The sequence below is a fragment of the Malus domestica genome, chromosome 04 (genome assembly GCF_042453785.1).
Source record: "Malus domestica chromosome 04, GDT2T_hap1".
Taxonomy (NCBI): Eukaryota; Viridiplantae; Streptophyta; class Magnoliopsida; order Rosales; family Rosaceae; genus Malus; species Malus domestica.
Window position 1 is genome coordinate 12,836,005 of NC_091664.1, and position 20,036 is coordinate 12,856,040.

General features: G+C 36.7%; 1 non-coding gene across 1 annotated transcript; it reads right to left on the reverse strand.

Moving 5' to 3' along the window:
• Positions 1 to 19,407: 19,407 nt before the first annotated feature.
• On the reverse strand, positions 19,408 to 19,514 carry LOC114824678 (small nucleolar RNA R71). Its single transcript, XR_003772950.1, has one exon. It is a non-coding gene; the product is annotated as a small nucleolar RNA R71 (small nucleolar RNA).
• Positions 19,515 to 20,036: the final 522 nt, after the last annotated feature.

Sequence of the window (20,036 nt, forward strand, 5' to 3'; positions counted from 1 at the left end):
ACTTTCAGGGCATATTTCCAACAACAAGGTGTTGGTGAGTGTTTGAAGGTTTGTTTGTATGGAGGAATGGATGTGAAGATGAATGGATGTGTTTGGATGAAGGTTGTGTTGAAATGGGAGTGAATGATCTAACAAAGTATCCCCCCAATTTATGTTACACACACTTCCTTTTATAGAGGAAGTGCATGGCAATGGAGGGGAACATGGAGTGGTGTAGCAATTGAGTGCAATGCTGCATGAAATCTGAAATGATGGAGGGAACAAGGAATGGTTTAATGATGTATGAATCTGAAATGATGGAGGGAATAAGGAATGGTGTAGCAATTGAGTGCAATGATTCAATGTAATGATGCATGAAATCTGAAATAATGAAGGGGACAAGGGTGGTGCACATCAATGAAGTATAATGAGTGTAATGGTGCATGAAATGAGTGCAAGAAGGTGAAAGGATATTGTGCACATGGTAGAAAAAGGAAAGGAAGTGGAATGATGCAACAAATGAGTCAATGGAGGGAACATGGATGATGATGCACAGCATAGGAATCCAAAGGGAGTGCAATGATGGTGCACGGCAATGATGGAAAGATGAATGGTGGAGTGACACCCCTTTATGGCTGAGCTCTTTGTCCTTTTTACATTAATTCTTCTTTCTCTTTAACACATTCCTAGCCTCTTTAGTCTTCAATTTCGTCCATCCACCTTGCTCCATGCATGTGCTATTCATTCCAAGCCCAAAACTGCTCCAAAATGCACCAAAATGCATCTTATTGCTTTATAAGGCCTATGGACCTACAAACACACGAAAATAGCTTAAAATACATAATTAACTAAGAAATAACAACATAAATGTATGAGAACAAGCTAACTCAGTCGCATAAATATGCTCCTATCACTCACTGCCGTGGGCCCTATCCAAGCTTAGAAGGAAGTTTCGCGGCTGCAAGACGTTAAAGCAAGCGCTTCTTGGGAGGTAACCCATGTATTCAAATAAGGAAGATCTTTGAATCGCTCCACGATTAGTTTTGCGTTCCTAAAAACTTTCCCTTTTCTGCATTTTTTTTTATTTTGCCATGATTATCATTTTTATTTTTTTTCTTGTTTGATTGTTTTTGGTGTGGGTTTATGTTGAAACATTGACAGGTATGCAAGGTGTTTTTACATTAATCTTCATGGAAAAAGGAACATTAGGTAGAAAGGAAGAAAAATACAAGAAAGTGCAAACAAGCAGGAAGGAGCCTTCATTGGTCAGGTGGTGCCTCAGCATTTGACGGACCTCCAGAAAGACGAAGCACCAGAGATTGATTTTCCAGAGCCTCAACACTTGGTGAAGCACCAGATGACAAAAGCAGAAGTTGCCGCTGGAGTAACACAACAAACTTTTGATGATCACTCTGAATCTGAACTTCGGACTCCTATAGTTGGTTAAGCTTCCTCTTCATACTTGTTGAGTAATTAGTTGTGAACATGTGCAACTCTTTATTCTCGTGCCTAGGCACTCTGACCTCTTACCGAAGACTGGCCACCTCAGCCATCAACGACTTAACCTGACGAGATCGAGCAAGAAGGCGTTGGCCCATGTTTGATACTGAGCCTGCACATCGGACGCTGTAGGCCAGAAAGTCCTGAACAGCCAACTCGTCGGACCACCTGGAAAGTATCCTAGTGTCTCTAGGAGTGAGAAGATTTCTGGCCACCACCAAAACGGTTGTATCGTTCATCATCATAGAATCCCCAACTGTAAGAGGACCATTGGGGGATACAAAGGACGGATGCCAAATGTTGTCTGGAGAAGACATGTCAATATCTTTCCCGACATTCAAGTTAATACGACAGTCAGATGGGCAAGACATTTCCTAAGGTGTTGAAGAAGAGGTCAGACAAATCAAGATTTCAGAAGTGGAAGAAGGGAATTTCTACAGGTGGTAATTCAAGTGTGCTTTGAAACATAATGTGTGCCTTTATAAAAATAAGCACTCGACGGAGCTTCAGAAATTGAAAAGGCGCCTGCTCAAAAATTGAAGAGACGTTTCCTTTCTCAAAAGCTGGGTTGCTCAAAGACCACGGGCCGATCTTAGAAATCGAAAAGGCACTTGCTTTTTCAGACATGTCATCACCTGTTACATGCACACTCAGCTTTGCAGAAATCATGGGCAGTTTGTCGAAGTGTCGATTCCAGATATCGAAGAGGCACCTGTTTTTCCAAACGTGTTAGCACCTGTCACAAGCACACTCAACCTTGCAGAAATTAGGGCAATCGGTCGAAGATTTCTGATGAAGTAGAAAGCACATGAAGTTTACTGTTCAATCCTCAAACGATTGCCGACAAGAGTGAAAGAATAGTACCAGTTATTAATTCATATAAATGTCAACCTTCACCTTCCATAGTAAGGCAGACATACATAACCTTTTTTCATCTCCGAGAATGCCTTCCCAACGAAGCCTCTCGAGTCACTCGGTGTTCCTTATTCCCTGGGATACCTCTGCAAAACAACTCATCAAAAGCAAAAGTATTTCATATCATGAAGGTTGAAAGTAAGAGTATCTCATATCATGTTTTCTTCTTGTCCTTCTCCTTGTCTTTGTTTTCACCTGTGGGACAAGGAGAAAGAGAGCAATCAGCTAGCACTTGGTATCAACGTTCCGATCTGGAATCGACTGCCTGGAACCCTTTCCTGATTGCTTACCTAGCATTGCTCTCGAGTACTCATCTTCAACATCTTATGCTTCCTGAAAAGATCCACATCTTCCTGGAGAACAGATAAGGGAAGTGAAAATGATACCTTGAAGCATGTGGAAACAATGTGCTAATTCATCATCAGCTAGGGACAAGGAGAAAGAAAGCAAATGGTCGGCACTTGGAAAGATTGAAAAAGGAAACAAACCATTACCTCTACCTCGTGCATGCCTACCATGCAGAAGAAACAAGCAGAGAAGAATGCAGACTACACAATCAAATCAACCCAGTAGAAGGAGTCTGATTTGAAACCAAGGAACTCTCATATTCCTTGCTTAGAATTCCAAACCAGTTCGAGATCAAAGCTGTGGAAAGTCGACAAGATATCTATCTCCATAACCAGATTTGCGTTCTTAAACTCGACTCTGTCTTGTTTTTACTTTGCCATACCTGTCATGTTTTATTAGTTATGTTATTTGCTTGTTTGAGTGTAAGTATATGCTTGCAACATTGAGGACAATGTTTGAATTAAGTGTAGGGGGTAAACAAGTGTTTTTATGCAATTTCGTGGGTTTTATTCACATATCACTTACAATGTTGTTTTTCACTGTTTTTAAGTGTTTGTAGTGTGTTTTGACATAAAAATCCGAAAATTTGATAAAAATTTGAAAATATGTTTTGAAAAAGCCAAATTGAGTTGTTTTTGTATGTTTGTGTCTTAGGGTACCTTCCAATACAATAATGAGGATTTGGTTTTTAAGTGCATGACTGTTAAAGAAAGTTACAAACATGGATGGAAGTTTGATATACTCTTTGGCTTGTAGTTATAGTTTATGAATTCACATGCAATCACAAAAGAAAAAAATCAGTTGTTGTAACATGCTTGAAGGAAGGAACTCAAACTAATGCTACATCCTTGAGAGACTTGAGCCTAAATGTTTATTTGCAAAGTTATTAATCTATGCAGTCTTGTTTTCTAACGTCGTTGCATAATCTCATTATTTTTTGCTTGGTTACTACTTAGAATGCGTTTCATCATTATAGATCTAAATACTAGAACTCATGCCCATTCCATTCAAATCATGACATTGATTTGCATAACACATATTCAAGATGAAGTTGTTTAGTGAACCAAAGCAAAATTATCGAATCCACCTTTGTCATTTGTTTTGTAGGTTTTAACCCATTTGAGCTTTATTTAGCCTACTTTCTTTGTTAACCACATTATCCCTACCTAGCCTAGATTAGGACTTTCCATACCCTTGTTCTTGAAGTATAGTGGAGCATGATTTAGAAGGAATTCCTTTTTGGTAACATTATTGCAGAAAACAAGTGTGGGGGAAATGTTTCAAAGTGTATGTTTTGTGTGCCATAGGGCACGACAATTAAAAAAAAAAAAGGAGTTGAAAAGTATAGAAAAGAAAGAAAAAGAGTTGAAAATAAGTGAGAATGAACTCAGTGTGATTGTTGAAGAAAGGGTCCAAAAGTTTGAATTTGACCCTAAGTGTTGCATGAACTTCCCCTTTGTGTTTAAGTAGATTTTTACATACAAAAGTGAATTCGAAGTGTTAAAATCATTACTTTGCTCACTATTGCTTTAAGAACATTTGTTTACCTTTACCTTTCTTTGTTAGCCAACACCCTTAACCCCGTTACAACCCTTGACTTCCATCTTGAGCATATGATATCACTGGTTCTCGCTTCTAAGTAGTGGCATTCCATTCATGAGATCATATATATACATGAATTAATAATTCCAGAAATTGCTTCATTGTTGAAAAACATATGTGAGTACTAGTTTTCATGTTTACATCAATCTTCTCACATATACCTAGTATAGGGAATGTAGTCAGAAATTCTTATGTGAAAATAAGAGTGTATCTAGTAAGGAATTGAGGGAATTCTCTCAGGCATGTTACTACAAAATGTTGTTTTAATTGATTAAATGTGAGCTAGTGAATGGTGACAATGATTAAGTATGCTCGAGGGTAAGGATGACTAAAATTTGTGGGAGTGGTGATCTTTGGCATGTCATGTTTCATTGGAAATCCCTGAGGCAAATGTTGGAAGGATTAGAGTGTGTTTTGTTTTATTTTGTTGGTTTCGTTTTGCTCGAGGACTAGCAAAAGCTAAGTGTGGGGGAATTTGATAGGAGCATATTTATGCTACTTAGTTAGCTTGTTCTTGTGCATTTAGGCTATTATTTCTTAGTTAATTATGTATTTTAAGCTATTTTCGTGTGTTTATAGGTCCATAGGCGTTATAAAGAAATAAGGTGCATTTTGGAGCAGTTTTGGGCTTGGAATGGATAGCACATGCATGGAGCAAGGTGGATGGACGAAATTGAAGACTAAATAGGCTAGGAATGTGTTAAAGAGAAAGAAGAATTAATGTAAAAAAGACAAAGAGCTCAGCAACCAAAGAAGAAACATGAGTCAAGATTACCTTATCTTGATTTAACCTTTCTTAATCCTAATCCAACTAAGTTCCAGCCATAAGGAGGGTTCCCAAAGATATTAGGACACTAAATAAGGATTCTAGAAGCTTTAATCTCAGCCACAAAGGGGTGTCAATCCACCATTCACCTTCCATGCTGTGCCATCAACACTTTAACCTCCATTCCTTGCACTCATTTAATGCACCACTCCTTCACCTTTCCATCAATGTCGTGCCATCACCATTGTCCCCTCATTTGATCCAGATTTCATGCACCATTGCAATCCCCTTAGATTCCCATGCCGTGCATCATCATCCAGGTTCCCTCCTTGCACTCAATTGATACACCATTCTTTGTTCCCTCCATCATTTCATCACTTTAACCTCCACTCCTTGCACTCATTGCTGCAACATTCATTGTTCCCTCCATCATTTCAGATTTCATGCATCATTTCATCACTTTAACCTCCACTTCTTAAACTCATTGCTGCAACATTCATTGTTCCCTTCATCATATCTGATTTCATGCACCATTTCATTGAATCATTACACTCATTAATGCACCATTGCACTCCCTTTGGATTCCCATGTCGTGCATCATGACTCTTGCTCACCCTTGACTCATTCCTGCACCATTCCACCTCCCTTTCCTTTCTTTACCATGTGCACAATCATTCATGTCCCCTACTTGCACTCATTACTGTACCATCACTCCATTTTACCCCCCATGCTTTGCATCATCACTTCATTTTCACCTTTGAATCATTTCAGCACCACTTCATGCACTCATTGTTGCACACACCACTCCAGTTTCCCTCCAAATGTCGTGCACTACCTTTATAAAAGGAGTGTGTGTGTGTGCAGCCATAGGAGTTCAGATTTGGTTAGAGCATTCACCACCATTTTCAACACAACCTTCATCCAAACACATCCATTCATCTTCACATCGATTCCTCCATACAAACAAACCTTCAAACACTCACCAACACCTTGTGCCATAGCAAAGAAAGGGAAGGAAAATGCTTGGACGTGCTTGCTGTCCAACTTGGATCGTTAGAGCGTTTAGGTGTTTTCTTTCTTTTGTTTCCAATGTTTAAATTCATTTTCTTTCTTTTTGTTGTAAACATGAGTGGCTAAACCCCTCTTGGCTAGGGGTCATTTCAAAGCCATGATTATGTGTGCAATATGATTTGATAAATTCCAGTTATAAATTCTTGAATCGTGAATGCAATTGGCTTAACTATTTGATTGATAACTTATTTATATTTTTTAATTAAGGGTCGACACTTAATTGGCATGCATAAATCCGTTGCTAGAGTATAAGGAAGTTTCACATAATCGTTACAAACTTATATTCACATGTAGTGAAGGTCGCTTATAAACGATCGCGTTAAGTTTAATTCCTAACATGAGTGACATGATGTCATAGTTGCAAGTGCTTTGTCAACGCTTATGATTTTCATTAAACGTAATGATCTTTGATTGTATCTCTATTATGATGTCATGTAGGGAACTTTTGAAGAATGTTTTGGGTTGTCGAATGATGTCATCCAATCCAATAAAACAAGGAAAATCTAAGAGTTAACTAGTGATGTCACGGTTAATTTGGAGCATTGTCATTCATAATTCAATGAAGTAGTAACTGGAAATCAAGATGTTTGCATACATGTCATGTGCGGAGGAAAAGCCTCTAGTTATCCCATCATCCATCTAATTTCCCAAAATTGTTTTCAAACCTGTTTTCAAGTTACAATATGTTTTGTTATTCTAAATTCGTCCAAAACAAACCCCCTTTTACTTTCTTGTTTCAAATTGTTTTAAACTTGTTTTGTTTGTGTTTTTAAGTGTTTTGAGTCAAGCCCAAACCTTATGTTCGTCCAAAATTGTGTTTAGTGTTAGAAACTGCCTAGTTGGTGTTTTTAGGCAGTTTTGAGTGTTTTTATCTTATTTTGAGTCATGTGAACTAGTTTTGAGTCCTTTGAATCTATCCTATTGTTTTTAAGTTTGTTTTTGTGTCTTTAAGTGAGTTTAGAATCAATTAGCAATCTCTCCTAATCCCCGACCTAGAACGATCCCTACTTATACATATACTACAATTGTCAAAAGAGGGTTTAATTTGTGTGTTAAGATAATTTTCGCACCATAAGCACAAGACAATTATGATGCCTCAGCTCGAAGGACTATTTTACATTATCCCAACCATGAGTTGTCATGTAACATGAGTATGAGAACTCCTCGTTGATCGTGTTCTGTGGACTCATTCTCTATTGAGTACCTACATGCTTGTCTTGGTGTCAGTCACACCAATGACTCGAAACCAGTCACTCTCTCAAAGAGAACACATAGCACGTACCGATCTTAATGGACTGTCAATGCCCAATTGGCACTCCTATGATCAGGAATGTTTTGGATGTATAAGAAAGAGAATGGTCTCTTGTATCTAACTGTTTTAGATCACATTCTCCCAATTACACATTCCTTGGACTTCTCGTTTAAGCATATAACATTTATATGAGACGGGTTAAAGCAATAATCTTTGCCCTTTATATTAAACTAGATTAGTTTAACATGTGAAACGTCTATAAAGTATCATCATATGATTGGTTTTAGGGCACATTTCCAACATTGACAAGACCAAAGCATTTCGTATTTCACAGCACCCTGTGAGGATTTTCAATTTTTAACAGTCCCAACCTTTTTGGAAATTGATAAGAATAATGTCTACTACAATAGAGTCTGCCAAGAAAGTATCTAATCTAAACAACATCAACATTTGAAGAATTTGGTGTAAAGCTGACTGTCAATGTTTAATGAACTTAGCCTCGTTGTTGGAGTAAGCAAGAAGGTTATCCATAGAGCAATCACTGAGAAATCTTCTGAAGGTCCACACGAATTCCCTCAGTGGTAACAACAAGTCCGTCAACATTGATTTGATCCCACTAAATTAACACTTACTAAACTTCGTAACTACTATTACTTACTCGATTTCTCCATCACGCACTTCTGATGTTTCGAGCAATTTCCATATAGATATGACTCTGTCCGCCAATCCTAGGCAACGTATGTCGCAGAGTAACATCACCATATCAGATCTCTAACTGGTCCCATCCAAACTTATACCACTAAGATTTTTCTGTTTCACAACATTCCTAAGTAGATCTGACTCTACCCACCATTCCTAGGGAACGCATGTCATAGAGTAACCATACCGTTTCGGATCTTCAGCAGGTCTTAACCAGACTTCCTTACTCTGAGGTTTTCTATGTCGCATTACTTCAATGTAAAACTGACTCTCCTCGCCATTCTAAGGGAACGCATGTCGTAGAGTTCAGTATATTAGTGAAAGTCGTCCATCAAGCTATTTCGTCACTAATAAGGCACAATCCCAACACGAATTATTGTACTCCAACTAGAAAACGACATTTCAAATAGAAAAAAAGGGTTTGCACAACTGCGCCGAATGGCACCAAATTCGGAAGTCGTGACATCTAAATGATGTTAAGATCGACATACTACTACAGTAACAGAAGATTCTAAGTATGCTCTAAACAAACAATGCTTTGATACCAAATTGGCACGCCCAACCTTGATATCGTCTGAACACCAGGGTAGGAACGCGTTGGCCGACACCCGAAGGTGACGAAGCCATACTAACATGCATGAGAACTATGAAGAAAGAACGAACATAAATAAAACTCATATATTCAACTATAATGAATATGCAATTTTGGAACATGTTCAGAGCTTACAACTAATCCAGGGTTTGATATTAGTTAACACTAACAGATGTTGGTATAATGACGACCCTTACATTTTGGCAACGATGGCCAAACCAATTTTCTATATAGATGACCCTAAAGGCAGGAGGGGATGGAAAATAGTTCAGAAGATTGAGCACAGAGGGTTGTATGATATTCCAAACTAAGATCATGTTGATGATGACGACTATGGTGCAAATACACTGCAGGATATGACTATTGTATAAGACCGTATTAGGTAGCCAGAGGTCCTGAAATTGAAATGCCGATCAACTCCATTATGATTGACCTTAGTGTTGGAAATGTGCCCTAAAACCAATCATGTGATGATGCTTTACGGACATTTCACATGTTAAACTAATCTAGTTTAATATAAAGGGCAAAGATTATTGTTTGAGCCGTCTCATATAAATGTTATATGCTTAAACGATAAAGTCCAAGGAATATGTGATTGGGAGAATGTAATCTAATGAAGTTAGATTCATGAGACCATTCTTTCGTAGACACATCCTAAATGTTCCTGATCATAGGATTGCCAATTGGGCATTGACAGTCCGTCAAGATCCGTACGTGTTATGTCTTCTCTCAGGGAGAGTGACTAGTCTCGAGTCATTGGTGTGTGTGACATCAAGACAAGTACGTAGGTGCTCAGTAGAGAATGAGTTCACTGAACGCGATCAACAAAGAGTTCTCATACTCATGTCACATGAGAACTCATGGTTGGGATAATGCAAAGTAGTCCTTTGACCTGAGGCATCACAGTTGTCTTGTGGTTAAGTCCTTGATCTTTGATTATGTCAAAGTCACCCCATCGGGGTGTCCATGGCATCGTTGGGGTTAAGCCACTTAGCCATGGAGGCAAGTGAATGCGCAACAAGGGATCTCTAACCTTCAAACTGTTTGAGGGAGAATACTCTATGGTATGATTTAGAATCTCTGGCCAGAGTATGAATGAGATTTAGAAAAGTCGTTCTAAATCACATTCAAGGTAATCATATAAGCACACGAATCACATTGGATAGTAGACATGAATAAATAAACTATCAAACCAAACAATGTGGTCAAGAGTATTGTATTAGAGAAAGACCGTATTGCATTTGTAATCCCAAACTGAATAGGTTTTCTCTACCTCTTCTGATTAGCTTGGGTAACCATGATATGCTGCAAGGTGTCACTCATGGTTTGTGGAAGCCCTAAACGTGTGTAATCACTAAAGGGAGAATTGAAAGTAAGTTTCAATTCACAATCGATATAAAATGGTTTTAATCGCCCACTGCCTCGCTAAAAGGAACCTAATGGATCGCACACCGTGTAAGGTGGAGATTGAAGAAACAATGGAGATGAGTAAGAATGATTAAATGGTTTAATCATTTATTTATGGCAAGGATTAATTAATATGTTAATTAATCAAACGAATAAGTTCGTTAAAGACCTCGGGATAGTTTTGGACATTAAGGCCCAATGGGCTTCGAACGTCAAGCCCATTGACTTAAGTTGTATGACAACTTAATGAATAATGATTCACAAAGGCCTAATTAGCCCAAAAATACCCTAGGGCCGGCCATGATGCTAAGGGTAGTGAACTTGGACTTATTTACAAGTTTGCCACTCAAATGAATAAAGGTATAAATATGACTTTATAGCCTAAAATTCATTAGGGTTTGTTTTGGAGAAAATTGGAGAGAACATGTCTCTCCATTTCTCTCTAAAGAGGCCGGCCACCTTGGGGGTGCATCTTGCAATCCCACTACTCCAAGGTCACTCATTTCTTCTCCAATCTCTCCTTGGTGAAGAGACTTAGAGGTTCCCTATTTTGGGAACTTGGAGAAACCTATTCATCTATCCAAATCCATAGATTTATTATGCAAGGAATGAAGGCCCTCTCTTTGGGTGATTAGCCTTTGCTTATGCAAAGAGGAATCTACAAAGGTACAATTTCAACTCACTTTGTTTTGAGTTGAGTTTTGGTTCACCAATCTACTAGGCTTTGAATTTCTTGGTTAATGTTTTGTTTTTAAGTGCATGCTAGCATGATTCCGCCTTTAATTGTTAATTGCATGCTTATTGATGTTGCTTAAATGAACATGTTTTCACAAAATATTCCTTCACTTAGGGATTTACCGCGATACAATGCACCTGAGCGCGAGAACGACGATGTTGACGTACCTATAGACGAGGAGGAATGGGAGTCTGAATCTAGCGAAAGTGATGATATTTATTCTAGTTCAGATGAGGATTAATGAGAACTTGTGATGTAAATGTGATGATATTGATTGAATGGTATTTATTTTGTATACCAAAATTGGGCGCATTTTTATTTCGGTGCCTTCACCCTTCTCTCTATCTCTCTCTCATTCTCTACATGCGAAGCTCAATTTTTATTTCTCTCTTTCTCGATTCTGCCCGACCTCACTATCCTCTCTCTTTTGATTCTCTCCATCTCTCGCTCTCATCACTCATTATCTCAGTTTCTCATCTCTCGCTCTCTCTTTATTTCTCTGTCTCTCTGTGACTCCCCTTCTCACATCCGCCACACTACGACGCCACACCATCTGACCACTGCCGCAACATTGCTCGGTAAGTACCCAGTGTCCCTTAATTCAATATTTATTAGTGCAATTTTTAATTTTTTTTCTGTTGAATTGTTTTAATTAGAACATTTAGGGATTTAGTATTCGAATTAGGAATCCTAGGTTAGGGATTTAGGGTTCAAATTGGGAATCTTGGGTTAGGGTTTTCGAATTGAGAATATTGGGTTATGGTTTTCGAATTGAGAATATTGGGTGATGGCTTTCGAATTGGGCATGATGCAGGGTAAATCTAGTTGCTTTATATGGAAGTAGGTCTAAAATGTAAAAATATATGGAGTTCATATATATGTACATGATATAACGTCAAGTTCAGACCTTTCTCTTGTTAATGGTATCAATCGATCAGTAGTTCCATATATGTCATTTAGATGATACATGAATAAGAACTTAGTGAACTTGGAAATTATTAGGAATCACACCTTCCCTTTGTTATACAAGAAACTACCATCTACAGCCTTGAAATTCAAATATTTAGTAATGTCAGTGTGAATGAATCTTCCATTGAAGCTGAGACAAATAGAATGCTGCAAGTTTTTCATCCAACTTATGAGTCACCCTTACTAAGTTCTTTTCCTTAGAACCTTTAAAAATTGTAATTAGTGGCATCAATTTCAAACACCTATTGATAATATATGAATGTAATGTGTGTTGTTTTCTGAATGTAATGATACCACTACATGTTGAATTGTTCTCATGATAATTAAGTGAAAATATGCACAGAGGTTGTAAAGAATCAAATTATCAGAACAACATGGAGAACAACATGAACAACATGAAAATAAACCTAGTACTTAACGACTCATTTGTAAGCTGGGATGGATGTAAGTATTATGCAGAATAACATCATGAAATTACTCTCATTCGTGAAGTTCTTTGTGTTTACCACCACACGGTATTCATAAGTTTCTCATTACTTGAACACACCAGGATTAGATTTATTTCCATTTTCATTCCCCAATTCATGACTTTTCTCGTTTCAAGTAAGAAATCATGCCATAAAAAAACATGTAAAGAGTTAAAGCACAAGATATGCATGTATGCTACCCTTTATTGATTCGAAGATGCCAAAAATTGACCATTTATGAACAATATACACAGCCTTGAATAAAAAGACCAATTACAATCCCACGCTGCACGTGCACACATACATACACACAAAAATTCATCCTTACATTCTCTAGAATAAGTACATGCATGCCTTCTTCCATCATTCATCGATTCCTTGCAAGTTGCATGGCATGTTCGATAAGCATGATAGGGAAGGTGGCAGTGCCCCTTCTTCTTTTTTCTCTCGTATGGTTGAAGTTGTTTCAGATCCTAAGACTCATGTCAACCAACAATGTATCCAAACCAAATTAACTAATTAATCTAGGGTTGAAAAGATGTATCTTATTTTGCTTCAAGGTTAGGATATTTTTTAGTATATCCAAACTAGATTAATTAGTTATGCTAATCATTATCGACTTCCTATAGATGTCAGTCTCTCATTTTTCTATTTGATGGTAAATCTTTGGTATTCATGATTTCTACCACTTTTCTTAGCCATAATTTGTTCTCTGTAGCTTCCTGGCTGTTAATAGGTTAAAGTAGTGGAATGTAACTTTTTTATTTATTGTTTTTGTAGATGTCGAACTTAATTTTCAAACCGCTAGGAATCTAGTAGGGTGAGTTAGACACCTTCTCCAGCAGGTAGTGATGTTGCCACCTCCCCACCTGATATGGGCACGACGGGCGTCCCTCCGGTCACGCCTTTTGATCCAACGGTGTCTACGACTCTTCTGTCATCGACTTCTTCGGTGATGCATCCTGTACTAAGCTCCTGGTGTACTCATTGATAGCTCCGGAGTTCTGAGGAGGATAAGTAGTCTACTGAGGCTTCCTCTATCCATGGAGAAGGGTCCCAGACATGTAATGCATCTTTCTCATAGTACAATCGAAATTTTGAAAGTTTTTTTTTGTTGTTGTGAAAATCAAACTTTTAAATTATTTGGTTTTTCAGGTAGGTTCATAAAAAGTCATTAGTTACAAAATAATGTCAAGGAGGATACTGAAATCTATTGGTAGATGACAAAAGAAGATCCCAAATCTTCTTTAGAAAAAAGTTGGTTGATAAATTCTTTGGTACACTCTTAAAAAGTTATCTTTCTTATTCTTTTATTTTCTCATTACTGAAAATCTTTAGTATATTTTTCAAGTTAAGAATATGGTGTGGTAAAACTTCAAAGAGACGAGACTACTCACATCGATATTGTTCTCAACGTACTTAATTACATGTAAAATCTAATATGTGTGTAGTTTCTTCACATATTCACGGCTAGTGATGCAATTAGAAGTGAAAACGCTTGATACAAATTGTAAATTTTGTTTTAAAGTCCCCAATTGGTATAAATTGTTTGAATTGTTGGGTGGATGTGTTGCTTTTGTTGTTATATTGTCTGCAGGTTTTAGGAAATGTTATAGTTTTAGGGGAGGTTCTGTTGAATTTTTTGTAGAAAATAGAATTCGTCTAATGTTTACTTTGTTTATTTGGTAGTTCAAAAAAAACAACCCAGGGGCCCATGCAGACTTCTGAAGTCAAGGAAGCCATTCTTCATGAATTATCGATAAGTATTTTCAACCTTAAATACTGAATTTTTATTCAAGTATACAAATATTATAAATTTTAACTACTATTTATTTGTTAAGTTTTACAGCATCACTATGAGTTCACGAACCTCAATGCCAATCATGAAGGAAAAAATTTGTCCTAGCTAAGAACAAGTATGAACATTTGAATACTCATGCAAGCTATTAACACTTTAAAGTAGGCATGCATTAAAAAACAATTCATAAAACCCATGACTTTCAAAGCCTAGTATATGGTGAACCAAAATAAACTCTTTAACAACATTAAAGATAAGTAAAGATTAAGTGATTCTTTACCCTTGAAGCTCATCCTTGATTACACAAGGGATTCACCCAAGTGGAGGGCCTTCAAGTCACCTCCAAGCTCTTTGAATCCTCCTTGTGTTTTCCTCCCTTTAGTGCTCCTTTGATGATTAGAGGAAAAAGGATTTGTTCTCCAAAAACATCAAAAGCTTGATGTCTCTAAGTCTCTTCACCAAGGTTGTATATTGTGAAGATGATATGGATGACTTAGAGAGATTTTAGATGCTAGTAAAAATCCTCTAAGTGGCCGGCCTCTATGTAGAAAAATGAGAGAAAATGTTTCACCCAATTTCTATTAGAAAACCTTAATGAGAAAATTGCTATAAAGTTGCTTTTATAACATTTTCTTTGGTGAGTGGCAAACTTGTAATTAAGCAAGCTTGCCCATTCACCCTAATGGCCGGCCTCTCCTTGTTATTGGGCCAATTTGCCCATTTTGTTTTAGTTGTCATACAACTTAAACATAATGGGCCTTGTGGACCAAAACACTTTTGGGCCCCGAAACCCAAAACCAACATACAAGCCCAATACGAACCTTTCGTATAATTAATTAACTAATTAATTAATCTTGACCATTCTTCAATTAAACCATTTAATTGCTTATCCATTTCATATAATTTCTTCACTAACATCCTTATGTGGTGTGCGATCCATTAGGTTCCAATTAGCGAGGCAGTGGGCGATGTTACTCTTAACGATCGATTGTGAGATTGTGAATTGAAACCACATTTCAATTCTCCCTTAAGATTAGTGTTTGCTAATCTTCAGGGCTTCCACAAACCATGAGTGACCTCTAGCAGCATATCATGGTTACCCAAGCTAAGTAGAATTGGTTGGAGAACCTATCCAGTTACAACTACAATGCAATACGGTCCTTCTCTAATACAATACTCTTAATCACATTGTTTAAGTGATAGTTTGTTTCATGTCTACTATCCAATGTGATACTTTCCTATATGATTCCTTTGAATATGATTCGGAACAAACTTCCTAAGTCATATTCATATGCTTTGGCCAAAGACTTTAGAATCATATCTTAGAGTATTCTCCTTCCACCATGGAAGGTTAGAGATCTCTTGTTGTGCATTCATATGCCTACATGACTAGATAGCTTGACCCCAACAATGCCGTGGACAATCCGAAGGAATGCCGTTGACATGATCAAAGATCAAGGACCTAACCATTAGACATCTATGATGCCTCAGGTTAAAGGACTACTTTGCATATTGCAACTTCAGAGTTCATACATGACATGTATGTTCGAACTCTCTTTTGATCGACGTTCAGTGTACTCGATTACCTTTTCGAGCACCTATGTGTTTGTCTCAGTGTCCAACACCAAATGACTTGAGACTAGTTCATACTCACGTTTGAGTCAACATAACACATACTAACCTTAGCGGATTGTCAATGCCCAATTGGCAATCCTATGGCTAGGAACGTTTTAGGAATGAACATAAGAGAAAGGTCTCGATAATCTAACTCATTAGATCACTTATCTCTTAGAAGAAATACATTCCTTGGATTCCCTTATTGCTTAAACACATGATACAATAAATAGTGATTAACAATAAGCTTTGCCCTTCATTAAACATATAAAAGTTTAATACAATAAGTATTCCAAAAGCTATTACATCAAATGAGTGGCTTTGTGGGCATACTTCCAACAAATCAAAACCAGTACATCAACGACCTTTGCGCCGGTAGGTTTACTCAATGGAAGAGTGACCTCTACAAGCATTATGAGAAACATGACGGTTCGAAGGTCGCTCTAGCAGTTGGGTGCCCTGAGTTAGTGGATTGTTGGGATGAATGGAAGTGGCTCTGCGGCCATTTTCAAGACAAGAAATACATTGTAACTATAATATATATAGTTCAATAATATTTAATCAAAATTTTTATATTTTGAAATAATATTTCAATTTTTTCTTTAATTTCTTATAAATATAACTAATACGTTTTTTTAATTCAACAGAAAAGAGTGAAGGCAAACTCGACCAATCGATCGAAGAAGAAACTTCTTCACTGCTTCAGCTTACGACGCTTCTCTTATAGGTTGAAGGAGCAACGTAAGGTAACCGTATATTTATTTTAAGCTTTCATTCTTTTTACTCTTTATTACACAATTAATAATCTATGTGTTAAGATTTTTTTTTTTTTTAATTCAGGGGGGTCAAAGTTTGCTAAGATTGACATGTTCAAGGAGGTTATGTTTGGCCCGAGGATGAGCTAACAGAGCAGCTTCATGTCAGTTATTCCAATTTTTTAATATTCATTTAGTATTAATATTAATTACATGTATGTTAAAATTAAACAGTTTATTTCATTTTTCTAGTCCACCATGGTGGAGAAGGGCCAGACTGATAATGAATTGTTTATTACATTATATTAATTACCAGATTCCCAGTTTCCCCTAGAGACACCCCCGATCGATGAGGTGTTTCCCCTGAGGATGCCGGTTTTCAGATTATGACAGATACACTCGCTTAGACCATCAGTCGTAGGCATGGGAATGTTCACTGGGGGCTTGGAAAGCCCGCCTTCGGGACCCGTCTGCCTCATCGTCCAGGCAGAGAATAGATGAGGTCGAATCGTTGACATCTGAAGTGGTGAATCTAAAGGAGCAAATTACCGCCCAGCAGTCTCAGCTTGCGACCCAAAGCAGTTTGATGAACCAAATTCGTCTCGCCCTTCAAATCTCTAGCATTCAGTTCCCCAACGTTGAAAAACTTCCAGGAACGACCTCCCAGCCCTCCGCTGTAGCAACACCACCAGCAGACGATTATGACGTGGACGACTACATATTCAAGTTTTTTTTTTAAAGTGTTTTCAAATTTTAAAATATTTCTTTCCATTGTATGTACATTTTCAATAATTTTTTAATGGAAAAATTAGTATCCGGTCCCTAGTTTTTACTGTTCATTGATTAAGACCTTATTAGTTCTCAAATTTTGATTCAAGTCCCTAGCATTAATGTTATAATGAATTTACATGTTTATTATATAATTTTTTAATATAAAAATTAGTAATTAATTTAGGGTTTAATACTCACACCTCTATTAAACTTCTAATTAATTTTCAATTCAAACATTTCCAAAATAATAAAAAATTAAATTAAATTAAGCTTGTACCTATTAGTTTTTTTTTTATATATAAAAAGATTCTCAATTTTTTAATCTTAAATGTACCCATTCATATAATTTTTCAATTTTTTTAATCTTAAATGTACCCATTCTCAAATATATCAATTTGTTATATGTAAAATGTACCCTTTTTTTAATATAAAATCCATTCAAATTTTTTAATCCATGTTTAAACTTATATAGGTACATTCTTTTTCATTGATTTGAGAATGTATCCATGTTTTGGTACAATAACTTTTTTTGTTAATTTTGGTTAATGTACCCATACATATATGTATATACACACACAATATAATAGACAGTATAATTTATATTTTATTATTTTTAATCCCTTAAATTATGGGTTTTATTTAAAATCTCATTAATATAAACAATTACAAATTTCAATTTTTAATTTTTAATTTAAAAAATATAGTAACTTACATTATTACATTAATATCAGGGACCTCAATCAAAAACTAAAAACTAACAAGGTTTCAATCAAAGAATATTGATAGCTAGGGAACGCATCCAAAGTGTCCCTTTTTTAATTCAATATTCTTTTTTACATTTTCTATTTTTAATTTGATTAAATTAATTTATACATGAAACAATATTATCAACATTTAAAAGGAAATAATAAAAAAAAATATTTAAAAAAAAAAATTTTAAAATCTTATTGTGACAACCTTATGTCCGTCGTGCAAGGGTTTGGGGGTCGAACCCCAGTTTTGTCGCTCGGAGTATCACGCGCAACGAACACTTATTCGTTGCTCTTTGTTTCGTGCAATGACCACCAAATCCGTCGCGTAACAAAGCACTTTCCTTCGTCACCCAATGTCTGACGTCACGAGCTTTGCGCAATAGAATTTGTGCAACATCCTCTTCGCCGCCCAATGTTTCCGGCGATCGTATTTGCCTATGCACAATGGCTGTCCCTTCGTCGTCTAAGCAGTTATGCTTAGTAGTGTGTAAGTCATTATATTCTGAAATTCTTGTTCACTTGCAAGTTTACACTGAGTTTATGGCACCGCTGTTGGGGATTCTTAATTTAATATAAACTTTGGAATCCTAATTTACATCTAATTAAGTTGTTTTCTTGTTGTTTTTCAGCTTGCCTTAGTTTTAGAGTCATAATCTTAGGCAACGAAGAACAAGAAATCACATTCCAGTTTTATATTAGTTCTGTTTGCTCTTTTGCTATACTATTTTGGACTAACTTTCCAGTAATTCAATAGGCTTATTATCTATGACTGGAAAGCTACAGACGTCTAGATTTCAACCCGTAAAACAGATTAATAATTTGATTTTTAAGCTGGGAATTATAGTCAAAACACTGAGCTATGTGCAGGCAGGGTACATCAACGCCAATTCTCAAATTTGCATGCACGGAAGACGTTCACTCAAGCTTGAGCTTATTCCTGTTGACCAAGAACTTGAGCGTAATTGAAACGTACCGTCATGCATTGTTTCAAGAACCAGCTGTGGGTGAAGTAGTCAATAATGGTGGAGATAATCCTCCACCATTGGCATCACCATAACCGAGGCTCATGCGTGATTATACAAAACCAACGGAGTACAACGTACCGTCATGCATTGTTTTGGCTCCAATTGCGCAACGATTTGAGATTCATCTACAAATCTTTCAGTTACTGCCTATATTTCATGGGAATGAGGAAGAAAATCCATATCATCATATCAAGGCGTTCTTTAAGCTATATTCCACATTCACCTTCACCAATGTTACTGAAGAACAAATTTGACTTCGTTTATTCCCATTCTTTTTTAGGGATAAAGCAAGCAGTTGGTTAGATTCTCTTCCCGAAGCCTCCATTGACACATGGACAAAATTATCCAAGAAGTTCTTGTCCAAATTCTTCCCTGCTTGAAGAATCAATGCTCTGATCAATGAAATTATAAGCTTTCGGTAACAAGAAGGTGAACAGTTTCATGAAAGTTGGGAGCGATATAAGGACTCGTTTCTTCAATGTCTTCATCATGGTTTCAACACTTGGCAAAAGGTTTGTTATTTTTACAAAGGTTTGAACTATAAATGTAGGAGTTTGGTTGATTTGATAGTTGGTGGAACCTTAATGGACAAAACTCTAGAAGACTCTATACATGCCTTTGAAGCTATATGTGAAAATTTCATTGAGATTTTCCTACAAAAGGTTCGAAAGTTCCTACTGCATCATCAACAAAGGACATGCTATCTCAATTCTTAAAGAAAACTGATAGGTAAGAACATGAAGTTGTATCACTTAGACAAAGTCATATGGTGTTGGAAAAGGCTCAATCTAATTTTGAGTGGAAAGACGATTGATAATAATGTGGGCAGTTAAAAAATTTACAAGGAAGAAGATGAAGAGGTCAGCGCACATATAGAGCAGCAGCTTGACAAGAATTCTGGGAGTTCTATAAAATCTAAAAGCAATGACACAACTTTTGACAAAGCTAACAAATCTGATCGTCCGACTCATTTTTCTTCAACAGCATAAATTCATGGCTCTCTACCTTTCCCACAACG